The following is a 13,420-nucleotide window of genomic DNA, read 5'->3' as shown; positions in this document are numbered from 1 at the left end:
TGTGCCAATTTTACACACTGTAACTTTGTCTAAGATTTTAACTGTTTGAGTCTTAGTTTCTTTATCTATAAAATATTTCCTTTTTTTTAAGTTTATTTATTCATTTTGAGAGAAAGAGACCTTTCTCATTTTGAGAGAAAGAGAGAGAGAGAAGGAGAGAGAGAATCCCAAGCAGGCTCCACACTGTCAGGGCAGAGCGTGATGCTGGGCTTGAACCCATGAACTATAAGATCATGACCTGAGCCCAAACCAGGTCAGATGGTTAACCGACTGAGCCACACAGGCACCCCATCTATAAAATGAAATTAATAGTACAATTGATTCTCATTTATGGATCCCTTATTTGCAAATTCATCTACTTGCTAGAATTTGTTGGTAATCCCCAAATCAATGTCACAGCACTTTTGCAGTCATTGGTCAACGTGTGCAGTGCAATGAAAAATCTGAGTCACCTGAAAGACATGTTCCCAGCTGAGTTTTAACAAGGTGATACTTTGTCTTCTTGCTTCAGCTTATACTATAAACAAGTAATCCTTTTAGACCTATTTTGGGCCACATTTTCCAATTTTTGTGATTTTTCTCAGTGATTTTGCTCTTTAAAATGGCTCCTGAGCATAGTGCTGAAATGCTGCCCAGTATTCATAAGCACAAGAAGGCTGTGATGTACCTTACAGAAAAAAATACATGTGCTACATAAGCTTTGTTCAGGCATGTGTTCATTGACTGTTAGTTCAATGTTAATGAATCAACAATATATTTTATTTTATTTTTTTTAACGTTTATTCATTTTTGAGAGAGAGACAGAGACAGAGCATGAATGGCGGAGGGTCAGAGAGAGGGAGACACAGAATCCGAAACAGGCTCCAGGCTCTGAGCTGTCAGCACAGAGCCCAACGCGGGACTCGAACTCACGGACCACGAGATCATGACCTGAGCCGAAGTCGTCCACCCAACCGACTGAGCCACCCAGGTGCCCCAACAATATATTTTAAATAAGACATCTTTAAACAGAAACACACATAAAAGATTACATATTAATCAGTTGATGATACTGTGACTGGAGGTTTGTGGGAACCTAATCCTGTGTCTCCTTCAATTTTTTTTTTTTTTTTTTTTTTTTGAGAGGTTGAGAGCAAGCAGGGGGGTAGGAGCAGAGGTAGAGAATCTTAAGCAGGCTCCATGCTCAGCATAGAACCTGATGCAGGGCTTGATCCGACAACCGTGGGGTCATGACCTGGGCCGAAATCAAGAGTCAACTGACTGAGTCACCCAGGTGTCCCCTTGTATATATTTTAGTAGCAATGGTTCAACATTAACTAATTCAGTGTTTGTAAAGACGTTATGAAAGATAACTAGTATTAAGATTAGGACCCACCTTAAAAGACCTCATTTTAATTTAATTACCTCTTTTTTTTAATGTTTATTTATTTTTGAGAGAGAGAGAGTGAAAGAGAGAGAGTGTGAGCAGGGGAGGGGCAAAGAGAGAGGAAGACACAGAACCAATGAGGCTCTAGGCGCTGAGCTGTCAGCACAGAGCCTGACGCAGGGCTCAAACTCACAAACTGTGAGTTAATGACCTGAGCCAAAGTCAGGCGCTTAATCGACTGAGCTACCCAGGCACCCCTAACTTAATTACCTCTTTAAAGAATTTGTCTTTAAATACAGTTACATTCTGAGGTACTGGGATTAGGACTTCAACATACAAATTTTGGAGGGGACCCAATTCAACCCATAGCACATCCTATCCGTCCTCATTTCCCACACCTGTTTCTCTAGCCAGCCAAACTGGCCACTCAGCATCCCCTGAAGTTTTCTTGTTTCTGGGCTTTGCTCACAATATTGCATCCCTACAGCATTCTTTATCTCCGCCTGTTTAAGTCAAAGCTACCTTTTAAAAACCAGCATACTGATGAATGCTCATCAAAGAGGTAATTAAGTTAAAATGAAGTCTTTAAGGTGGACCCTAATCCAACATGATTAATGTCCTTACAAGAAGAGGAAATTTGGACACAGACACGCCCGCCCACAGAGGAAAGACCATGTGAAGACAGAGGTAGAAGATGGTTATCTACAAGTCAAGAAGAGAGGCCTCAAAAGATACCAATCCTGTTGGTACTTTGATTTTAAACTTCTCAGCCTCCAGAACCATGAGAAATAAATCTCTGTTGTTTATAAGCTATCTAGTTTATGGTATTTTGCTATGGAAGCCCAAATGGTCTGAGATGCCAGGCAAATGAGTTGGGATTGGACCCTGTAGTTTGAACAACTAAATGTTTTAACTTTCTTTTTAATGTTTATTTATTTTGGGGAGAGAGAGAGTGTGTGTGTGTGACAGTAAGGGGCAGAGAGAGGGGACAGAAGATCCCAAGCAGGATCCATACTGGCAGCCCGATGCCATACAGAGAGCCCGATGTAGGGCTCAAACTCACAAACTGTGATATCATGTAAGCCGAAGTTGGATACTTAACCAACTCAGCCACCCAGGTGCCCACATAACTAAACTTTTTAAAGAGGAGTAATGTGATCCATGCTGCCCTTCAGGAAGGAAACCGGAAGCATCTGAAGAGAACAAGCTAAAAAGAAGAAAGGTGGGAGGCTGAGTAGGTTATTGCTGTTGAGGATTATTCCTCTAGGTTTATGTATCTGTATTTGAGGCTCACATAATGTTGTACATTGTTAGGCCCTGATACAAAAGGATAGTAGTGGAACAAGGTCATAGAGTCTGGGACAAGGCTGGGAGAATGCTCTAAGAAAACAGTGAAACTGAAAACAGGTTTCTGGAAAACTTTCACAACAGTATGTTTGAAATTTCCAGCGGGGCTGTGAGGACTACAAAGGAATTGTGTAGCAATGGTCACCGAGCTTAAGATATACTATTTCCACGTGTGCCAAGGATATCATTGGGGATAGGAAATACTGAGACCCAAGTCATGAATAACAGATCTCTGGCAGGCATTCAACAGAGAGTCCTGAGCTGATATATGTGCCTGGACAAGAAGCAGCAACATAAAACTTACTTTAATGTGTATTTTTCTCCATCATTTTGTTTCTTGCCCTCTGGAGTTTGATCATTTAAGGGAAACTGAGGCAATGATTGCCTCAGAATAACTTAGAGTTTGAATTTTGGGACAGGAGAGTAATTTCACTTTTGGACATATTGAGTACGACGTGCGTTTCCAACTGGGACTTGTGAATGCAAAAGTCTAGCAGGACTGGACTGGAATACATAGATTTGAGAGCTGTTTGCTTGTGGGTGACAGATAGAGCCAAAGCTATCTGGGAATCTGCACTGCAAGAAAAGAAAGATAGAGGCTGTGAATAGCTCTTACCAGGCTGCAGTCGAAGGAAGTGAAGGCACAGGAGTGGTCAGAGATAGAAGAGGAAAGCCATGACACAAAAGCCACCAGCGGAGGAACCAGTGATGTGGTTATCTTTGGAAAAAAGATAAATAGATGAAAATACATAGGAATGGGGTTAAAGTGGAGGAAGTTTAAGACAGATGAACTTGATTTCAGAGAAGTGAAAAGCCAGCTCATCTTGGAGAGTAAGAAAGGAATTAAGGAGAATAGGAAGTGTTCAGTAAATAGGCACCATGAGAATATAATAGGAAGTAAACAAAGCTGAACAAAAGACTGCTCATCCCCATGAGAATTCAGTAGATAGTCTATAGCATAAAAGTGCAAGGAAAAATTCTATGGTGCTCTGATGTTTCCATTAATGCCTCAAGCTATTTTAGTCAGCACTTTTTCAGTTGCAATTGAAGGAAATCCCAACTCAAACTAGATTAGAGTCTAAAGGTAATCTACTGGCATATATAACAGGAAAAGTCTAAAGAAAGTCTTAAGACAAGGCTAAATCCAAGGCCTCAAATAATTGTCATCCAAAGTACATTTTTCTCCATTGTTTGGCTCTGCTTTCCTAGATAGCCACTGGCAGCTCCAAAAACATAGTCTCGCTGCTTTAGCAAAAGCCCACACAGAAAGAGCACTTCTTTCCCAATTTTTCCAGCCAAAACCTAGTAGAGACTATAATTGGCCCAGCTTGGATAAGGTGCCCAACATTGAACTAGTCCCTGGGGCTAAGGGGCTGGGACAGTTGGATTGCCTGAATCACCCCTGAAGTCATGAATAACATGGACCCAAAGTGAGGGAGGGGTGGTTTTTCAGAGGAATGCCAGTCAGGCAAAACAACCAGGTCCACTACAGACTGAGAACAGGAGTGGAAAAAACAGGTGGTAGGACCAGTATCTTTCAGGACAGGTTAGGTTATGCTATAATAACAGACACACCTGTAATCTCAAAGGCTTAAAACAGCAGAGATTTATTTCTTCTGTTGTTACATGCATTGTTGGTCTGTTGGGACCACTTTCCCCACTTTAGAGAATGTTTCTTATAATATAGACAAAAGGAAAGAGATCATGACAAAGGAAGCATTATCTCTTTAAACGTTTATATTTTTGAGAGACAGAGAGAGACAGGGGGCGAGCAGGGGAGGGGCAGAGAAAGAGGGAGACACAGAATCCGAAGCAGGCTCCAGGCTCTGAGCTGTCAGCACAGAGTCCGATGTGGGGCTCAAACTCACGAACCGTGAGATCACGACCTGAGCCGAAGACAGAAATTCAACTGACTGAGCCACCCAGGTACCCCACGAAGCACTATCTCTTAAAGCTTCTACCTGGAGATACGTCTTCTCAAAATTATTGACATTTCATTGGCCAAAGTAGAGGAATGGAGAAGTAAGACACTACCAGGTACCTGGAGGGAAGAGAACTGAAAGTTTTATAAATGGTCTTAATGATTATCCCAGGGACTAGCCAGGTTTGGAATACTGGCAGAGAGAATATGGCAGAGAAATCAAGACATGAGAGAATCTAAAATGGTTGAAATGTCCTGGAGCAGTGAGGGAGCGGTGCAATAAAGAAGCAGAGAGTCTGTGGGGCAAAGTAGATATTAAGAGACTAGAGAACAAAGGGAGATGGAAAATCTAGTTTGAAAGGAGTGAGAGAGTGGTAGAAAGCTGTGGGGGTGGGTATTATTGTATCTCCTTTCCATAGCTGGTCACAGAAAAGTTCACTGCAGCTTGGTGAGCTAGACTGAATTGAAGTTGGACCAGTCTGCTTTGGTGAGCAGGTGCCAGGAATAAAGATCCAGCTGTTGGTACCAAAAGAGAGTCTCATCAAGCAGGCAGAACACAGTGTTAGGGAATAGTTGAACCTATAAAATTCAGAGCCCCAGTGATGAATGGTCAGTCTCAGGGTGAACGTGGCTGCTGGGATCTAGACCGAGGTAACATTCATAGAGTTGAGACAATACAAAGAGACAGGTTTTGGTACTAGGAAAGTTGGCCACAGATGAAGCCCCAGTCTTGGACTGAAAGTTTTGTTTTGTTTGTTTTGTTTTGTTTTGTTTTGTTTTGGGAGAAGGAGGGAGGAAGGGAGAGAGGGAGAGCCCATGCCCATACAAGCGGGGAAAGGGCAGAGGGTGAGGGCGAGGGAGAATCTTAAGAAGACTCCATGCCCAGCGTGGAGCTCAATCTCACAAACATGAGATCATGATCTGAGCTGAAAAATCAAGAGTCAGACGCTTAACTGACTAAGCCAACCAGGCACCCCTGGACCACAGTTTTAAGGGAGAAGGGTCAATTACTAAAAAAAAAATAAACTTAAAAAAATGGGGGGAGCACCTGGCTGGATCAGTTGGAAGAGCATGTGACTCTTGATCTCGGGTTTGTGAGTTCAGGCCCCATATTGTGTGTAGAGATTATTTAAAAATAAAATCTTAAATAAATACATCTTTATTCCTTGGTAAATTCTTGATATCAAGTCAAAGCCTAGTTCCTACAACTGAAAAATAAGAGTTCAATTATAAGGAAGTCTATTTGATTTTGAACTTTCCAAATGATGATGCAGAGCTTCTTAAAGCCTTTGACCAAGGAAAGTTGGGGCTGAGTCACTGAGTGAGGGTTAAGTGGACCCAGTTGTCAAGGAGGGGAGGCATGTGAAGGCTAGGGAACATGTTGGTCCTAATAAGAATTGTGAGGCCAGACTGTTGGAAAGTTGGCATGTGGCTGTTGAGATTGATGGCAGTGCTTCAGGTAGAGAGAAGGACTGAGATCCTGAAATGATCGACAAAAGTGGAGAATATTCTGGAGTTCCATAGATGATGATAGGGAAAGTGGGGGAAGAGGAGTATAAGTGAGTGGTTTGGGTTTCCTTCCAAAAAAAGGTACAGTGCTGAGAGGAGAGGGCAGTGGAGAGACGGTAGGAAACATGATGGGAAGTGGACTCCTTTGGAAGTGACAGTGTATTGGGGGAAAACCCAATCACAGTGAAGTAGGAACTATATTTAAAGGAAACTGTGTTCAAGGATGTAGCGGAGCTTGTTGACCCTAGGACAGGGAGTTCCTACTGCCCAAAAAGGAGATCCTAGTTAAAGGCCAGTCATAGGAGATATGATAGTGGATGGAGCCAAGGTATGAAAGGAGGGAGCTAGCAGAGAGGGCATGTGGTTGTGTAATTACAGAAATAGGTCATTACAGAAGTATGTTTGCCCTAATCTCTCCTTTTGTCTCTTTTCATGGGCGTAGCTATTGTCTTTATACTTTTTTTTTTGATGTTTATTTATTTGGAGAGAGAGAGACGGTGTATACACGAACAGGGGAGAGGCAGAGAAAGACAATCCCAAGAAGGCTCCACACTGTCCATGCAGAGCCTGGCGCAGGGCTCTATCTAATGAACCTTGAGATCATGACCTGAACTAAAATCAAGAGTTGAACGCTTAACTGACTGAACAACCCGGGTGCCCCTATACTTCAGTTTTAAAGGCAGAAAATATTAATGGTGTTTTTCTGTTAGTGTGTTAGTCTGGGCAAAATTATAGAGCAGATCAAGTATCTGACTACATTAGAACTCTATCTATAATAGATAGAATAATGGTCCCCCCAAAGATGTCCATATATCCTAATCCCTGAAGCCTGTGAATACATTACCTGCCATGGCAAAATGGACTTTGCAGATGTGATTAAGGTAAAGATTGGGAGATTAACCTGGGTGGGCACAAGAAACCTTAAAAAACAGACAGGAGGGTCAGAGTTAGAGAATGGGATGTGTTGACAGAAGCAGAGGACAGAGTGATATGGGACCATGAGCAAGGAATGCATATGCAGCCTCTAAAAACTGCAAAGGACAAGAAGTGGACTGTCCCCTTGAACCTCCAGAACGAACACAGCCCTGCAGACACTTTGCTTCATTCCCTTAAGACCTGATTTTGGACTTCTGACCTTCAGAAACGTAAGAGAAAAAAATTTGTGCTGTTTTAAACCATTAATTTTGTGATACTTTGTCACAGCACCAATAGAAAATGAATACAACATCTAAGGAGAGAATGAGGAGAATCCAGGTTTTGACTTCCCAATGTTAGGAAAAGGCAAGAAACTGAGGGCTGGAGTTTGGTGAGAAAATAGTGTGGAATAGTTGTTTGCTATTCTTCGTCTTTAAAATCTAATAAGCTAAAATTCTAAAAGCTAAATTCTCTCCAGAACTAGTGTAATGGCTCTATGCTTGTACGCAAATTTCAAGGTGTTTTGAAGTTATGTTTGTCAGTTTGCAAAGGAAATTGGAAAATCTTTCTGAAAAGATTCAATGCAAGAGAGTTGTAAATGGTAAAAGAGAAGTTAAAACAAATAAATACTGCCCTTTAGAAATAGCTCTTCCATGCATTTATGTTTTTGCAAGATATTCTGTGCAGTGGGGGGAAATGGATTCTTGGGAGACCAGGAAAACTTGTGGCTGTAAGTTCTCATAAACTTTCAAGAAAGTTTTTTTAAAAAATTTATTGAAAATACCATTTTTGTACTATAAATTATTATGCTGTAGCCCTTCTAGGTCTTCAGAATCAGTTAACTTTCCCTAAAAACGAGCTCATTGTAGGGGCGCCTAACTAACTTAGGAGAGCATCTGATTCTTGATCTCAGGGTTATGAGTTTGAGCCCCACATCGGGTGTAGAGATTACTTTTAAAAAAACAGCTAATTGGGGGCACCTGGGTGGCTCAGTCGGTTAAGCGTCTGACTTTGGCTCAGGTCATGATGCTGAGGTTTGTGAGTTCGAGCCCCTTATAGGGCTCTGTGCTGACAGCTCAGAGCCTGGAGCCTGCTTTGGATTCTATGTCTCCCTCTGTCTCTGCCCCTCCCCTGCTCATGCTCTGTCTCTCTCTGTCTCAAAAATAAATAAAACATTAAAAAAAAATTTTTAAACCAGCTAATTTTAAGAGTTAATTTTATTAATATAGACGTGTCCTTCTCACCTTTCTCACTGGTGCTCCCCGATATTTTTTGGATGGTATTTGAGGTTTGCTGTCATTTAATTCAGGATTTTGAAGTACATGTGAGGCTTTGCTTCAGAGGGCTAATTGGATTTTCCTTACGTAATGGATTTTTTTCTTGAGTAACAACACATGTATACAAACCTCATATACTGAGAGCTATTTGAAGAGGAATTTAATTTGGCAATGATTCTGTTAGCCTTTCCAAGTTGGTGACCACACAACAAAGAAGGCAAGCCAGGAGTTAAACAGTTGCAGTTAGGGGTGCTAGGTGGCTCAGTTGGTCAATCCTCCGACTCTTGATTTCGGCTCAGGTCATGATCCCAGGGTCATGGGATCGAACCCCACATCTGGCTCTGCCCTCAGCATGGAGTCTGCTGATTGTGAAGCCTGCTCAAGATTCTCCCCCGCCTCCCTGTGCTCCTCTCCCCTACTTGCATGCTCCTTCTCTCTCTCTTTCTCTCTCCCTCAAATTAAAAAAAAAAAAAAAAAAAAAAGTTGCAGTTAAGGGTATGAGACAAATTGGAAGGCATGAGCAAGTATGGAGTCCCAGAGGTTGCACACTGAGAGCTGAGCTATGCCTGGCTAGCTAGGGGCACAGGCAGAGTAATGGGGAAGCCAAGTGTGAGACAGCCAGGCCAGGCAGGCCCCCAGTCAGGGTACTTCCGTGTGCCAGTCAGACTTCAGAGTTAGCAGGGAGATAAAGGAGTTCAGCCAGAGCCTGGAAACATCAACTCACTTGCCAGTAGTTGGAGCACAATCAGGACAGGGCAGCTGAGCCCTGGGCAGCAGCTATCCTCTGCTTGCTTTGCTTTTGAGTGGTTTTCCTGATGTAAATGGAAAGAGGAAAAACGGACCCATCCAAGTATTGAAGAATGCAGCCGAGGGTTAGACATTCTGAAAAAAACAAACAAAAACACACACACACCCATTTCTAGTAGTTCTGGGTTGACTATTTTAACAAAAGTAAACTACCCACCTTTCTATGCATGATACTAAAGGTGAAAATCATAAAGGAAAAGACTGATGGACTAATATCAATGTCAATGTAAGACATTTTTAAACTTCTGTATGTCAGTAAATATTCACAAATATGCAAAGACAGACTTCCAAGATATTTACAACTCAACATAAAACTATTGTTTTATGAATGTTTATAACTACAGAAAATTAGAAATGATTGAAATGTCAATCAAAAGACAATTGCTTGGGGCACCTGGGCGGCTCAGTCGGTTAAGCGGCCGACTTCGGCTCAGGTCACGATCTCGCGGTCCGTGAGTTCGAGCCCTGCGTCGGGCTCTGGGCTGATAGCTCAGAGCCTGGAGCCTGCTTCAGATTCTGTGTCTCCCTCTCTCTCTGCCCCTCCCCCGTTCATGCTCTGTCTCTCTCTGTCTCAAAAAAAAAAAAAAAAAAAAAAAAAGACAATTGCTTAAATTATGAAATATCCCGACAGTGAAACTTGAAGACTTTCTTTTTTTTTAAGATGCCAGATAAATATCTTGGGCTTGTGGGCCATGAAGTCCCTTTTGCAACTACTCAATTCTACAATTGTAGCACAAAACTTGCCATAGACAATAAGGAAACAAAAGAGCATGGGGTGTTCCAACAAAACTATTTATAAAAACATGTGGTCCATCTACAGGTTATAGTTTGCTGATCCCATTTCTAAACAATAATTTTTGTAAAAATTAGGTAAATCTATATATAATACAGTGGAAGCCTGTTTAAATTACATTAAGCAAAAAAATACATGTTTCAGAATAGTAATTAATATTAAAATATTGTAATTATATATATATATATATATATATATATATATATATATACCCTTATATAGATAAAGAGATAGTACAAAGGAAAAAAGCCTGAAATAATATGTACCAAAATGTTAACCTGGAGACTAGTATCCCAATTTAGGATTGTAAAATGATTTTCCTAGTGTACTATTTTAAATGACTTTTTAAAAATAATAATGCTTAGGGGTGCCTGGGTGGCTCAGTCAATTAAACGTTCGACTTCGGCTCAGGTCATGATCTCATGGTCTGTGAGTTTGTGCCCTGTGTCAGGCTCTGTGCTGACAGCTTAAAGCCTGGAGCCTGCTTTGAATTCTCTGTCTCCCTCTCTCTCTGCCCCTCCCCCACTCGCATTTTTTCTCTCTCTCTCTCTCTCTCTCTTGCTCTCGTTCTCACTCTCATTCTCTCTCTCAAGAATAAATAAAATGTTTAAAAAAATTTTTTTTAAATAACGCTTAAAACAATTTATGATGCTCGAGCGCCTGGGTTGCTCAGTTGGATAAGCATTGGACTTCAGCTCAGGTCATGATCTCTAGGTGCACCAGTCTGAGCCCTGGGTCAGAGTCTGTCCTGACAGCTCAGAGCCTGGAGCCTGCTTTGGATTCTCTGTCTCCCTCTCTCTCTCTCTGTCCCTCCCTCACTCATTCTCTCTCTCTCTCTCTCAAAAATAAACATTAAAAAAATTAAAACAACAATTTATGATGCAAAACAAAACATTAAAAATGTACATATAACTCTATTAGCTATGTACAGCCATTTTTATTTCTCTGTGTTCTCTTTCAATCTTTATCTGCACTATATGCTTTCTCAAGGTGTATATTTTTTTCCTGATTTTCTTTTTTTTTATTCTTTTAAAAATATTTATTCATTTATGAGAGACAGAGAACATAAGCAGGGTAGGGGCAGAGAGAGGGGGAGACACAGAATTGAAGCAGGCTCCAGGCTGTTAGCACAGAGCCCACAATGGGGCTTGAGCTCACAAGCTGTGGGATCATGACCTGAGTCAAAGTTGGACGCTTAGCTGACTGAGCCACCCAGGTGCCCCCTGATTTTCTTTGCCTTATTCCTGTTATATCTTCAGGGTCAGCAGTTTCCAATAAACACAGTTCAATAAATGTTAGTTAAGGGACAGCTGGGTGGTTTAGTCAGTTAAGTGTCTGACTTTAGCTCAGGTCATGATCTTGCAGTTCGTGAGTTTGAGCCCCGCATTTAGCTCTGTGCTGACAGCTCAGAGTCTGGAGCCTGCTTTGGGTTCTGTGTCTCCCTCTCTCTCTGCCCCTCCCCTGCTCACACTCTGTCTCTCTCTCTCTTTCAAAAATAAACATAAAAAAATAAATGTTAGTTAATAGTTGTGATTATGATCATAGTGATAATGATGTGAAGTAGACCATTTTTAGGTTAAGTTTTTAATAAGACTTCTTGGGAAAAACTAGCAACCACATTCACAAAGGTTACTGGCAAGTGTTACTCAATAACCTTTCAGAAGGATTCTAAAATCCTTCAGAATCTCTTCATTCAGATGTCCCAGGGAATAGACACCAAAAAGTTTCCCAGAGCATTGCTATCTCCGTGTTTCTTACTATAGCCCAGTTGGCACAGTAGGAATAACTTTGATGCTTCTAACAGCTGACAGAATGATACAAGATGATCAAAGGTTTAGCTTGTGAATTATTTTGCTTGCTTGTGTCATCCAGAGTCTAGAGTCCCAAAAATGTACTCCCGGATTTGGTGCACCACTGATGGTACACGCAGTGAAATCAGAGGCTTTTTAATCCCTGTGTGACTTTATCAACGTCTGACAGTTGATAAGGTGAGTAATCTCAGAGTAGCATAATGTGATTCTGTATAAGCTATATCTGAGAAAAAGGGAGGGTGGGAAAGAGAGGCTGTACTCAAGGCTCAGAACTCATCATACTGATTAGGTACAATAGGCTAGTTATGACCGAGTTTAATGCTCAAATTCTTCACTGTTTGGGTTTTTCCATCTGCATATGGGCACTTTTGACATTTTTATCAGAAATCAACAAACATAATGGTAAGCTTAAATATAGGTTTTCTTATAGTCAGTTTAGGTAGAGCCGGAAGACAACAGTTATTTGAATTATCTGCAAAGACTGATGGTTTTGATTTTTTTTTAACGTGTTTTTTTTTTTAATTTATTTTTGAGATAGAGACAGAGCATGAATGGGGGAGGGTCAGAGAGAGGGAGACACAGAATCCGAAACAGGCTCCAGGCTCTGAGCTGTCAGCACAGAGCCCAACGTGGGGCTCGAACTCACGGACCGCGAGATCATGACCTGAGCCGAAGTCGGCCGCCCAACCGACTGAGCCACCCAGGCGCCCCTAGACTGATGGTTTTGTAATTAACAATTCCTCTGTTTCTCATATATTTTTTCTAGAAAACTTTAAGCCCTCCCCTCCACACACAGAAAAACAGAACAAAAGAAACACCTTCTCACACCTACCAACAAAATAGACTCTATAAGCTGTTCCCCGGCTAGAGCCAGAGTGCATACTGCAATTAAATGTGAGTACCTCCCATTAGGTGTGCCAAATGCTTTCTCTTTTCTTTGCAACTGTCTTATTCATATGCTAGAGTGGAGATAAAAGACTTTAAATGGAAGGATTGCACAACCACCACCCACATCTTTGCAAGCTCTGGTGGAAGCCTAAGCCTAAGCCTAAGTGAACATTTGGGATCCATTCTCCAAGTAGTAACTGGAATGTGTTAGCAGCCATTTTCATACACTGTGGGAACTGTTATAGTCCTTGAGTGCAGCCATTGCTCATTTCTCCTTGTATCCTCAGTGCCTGGCCTAGGGCAGATATTCAATAAATTAGGTGATCAAAGATTCAGCTTGCTTTTGGCATCCAGAGTCTAGAGCCCCCCAAATGTACTGCTGGATCTGGTATACCATTAATGATACAGTTGGTATAATTAGGGGCTCTGCCTAAACTACTAACGAATGAATGAATGAAACATAGAAACTCCACTGTGACAGAAGTTTGATAAAGTTCTGCGCTGGTGAGGTTTGGGGGAAAAGTATATTCCCAAACATGTTAATGGATGAACGTAAATTGTGCAATCTCTGAGTAATTTGGCAATGACCATTGAAAAAAAGGCATATACCCTGTGACCCAGCAATTCCACTTCGGGGAATTCATCCTGCATAAAAACTCTCTCACAAACGCATACAGTAAAGAATAGTCTCGAAGCATTCTTTATACCAGCAAAAGACTAGAACCAACTTAATGTCCGTATGTAGAGAACCGGTGAAATAAATTATGGTATATACATATCATGGAA

This window comes from Panthera leo, chromosome C2 (assembly GCF_018350215.1).
Source record: "Panthera leo isolate Ple1 chromosome C2, P.leo_Ple1_pat1.1, whole genome shotgun sequence".
In the NCBI taxonomy this organism is placed as follows: Eukaryota; Metazoa; Chordata; class Mammalia; order Carnivora; family Felidae; genus Panthera; species Panthera leo.
Note: the sequence above shows the minus strand (reverse complement) of the source record.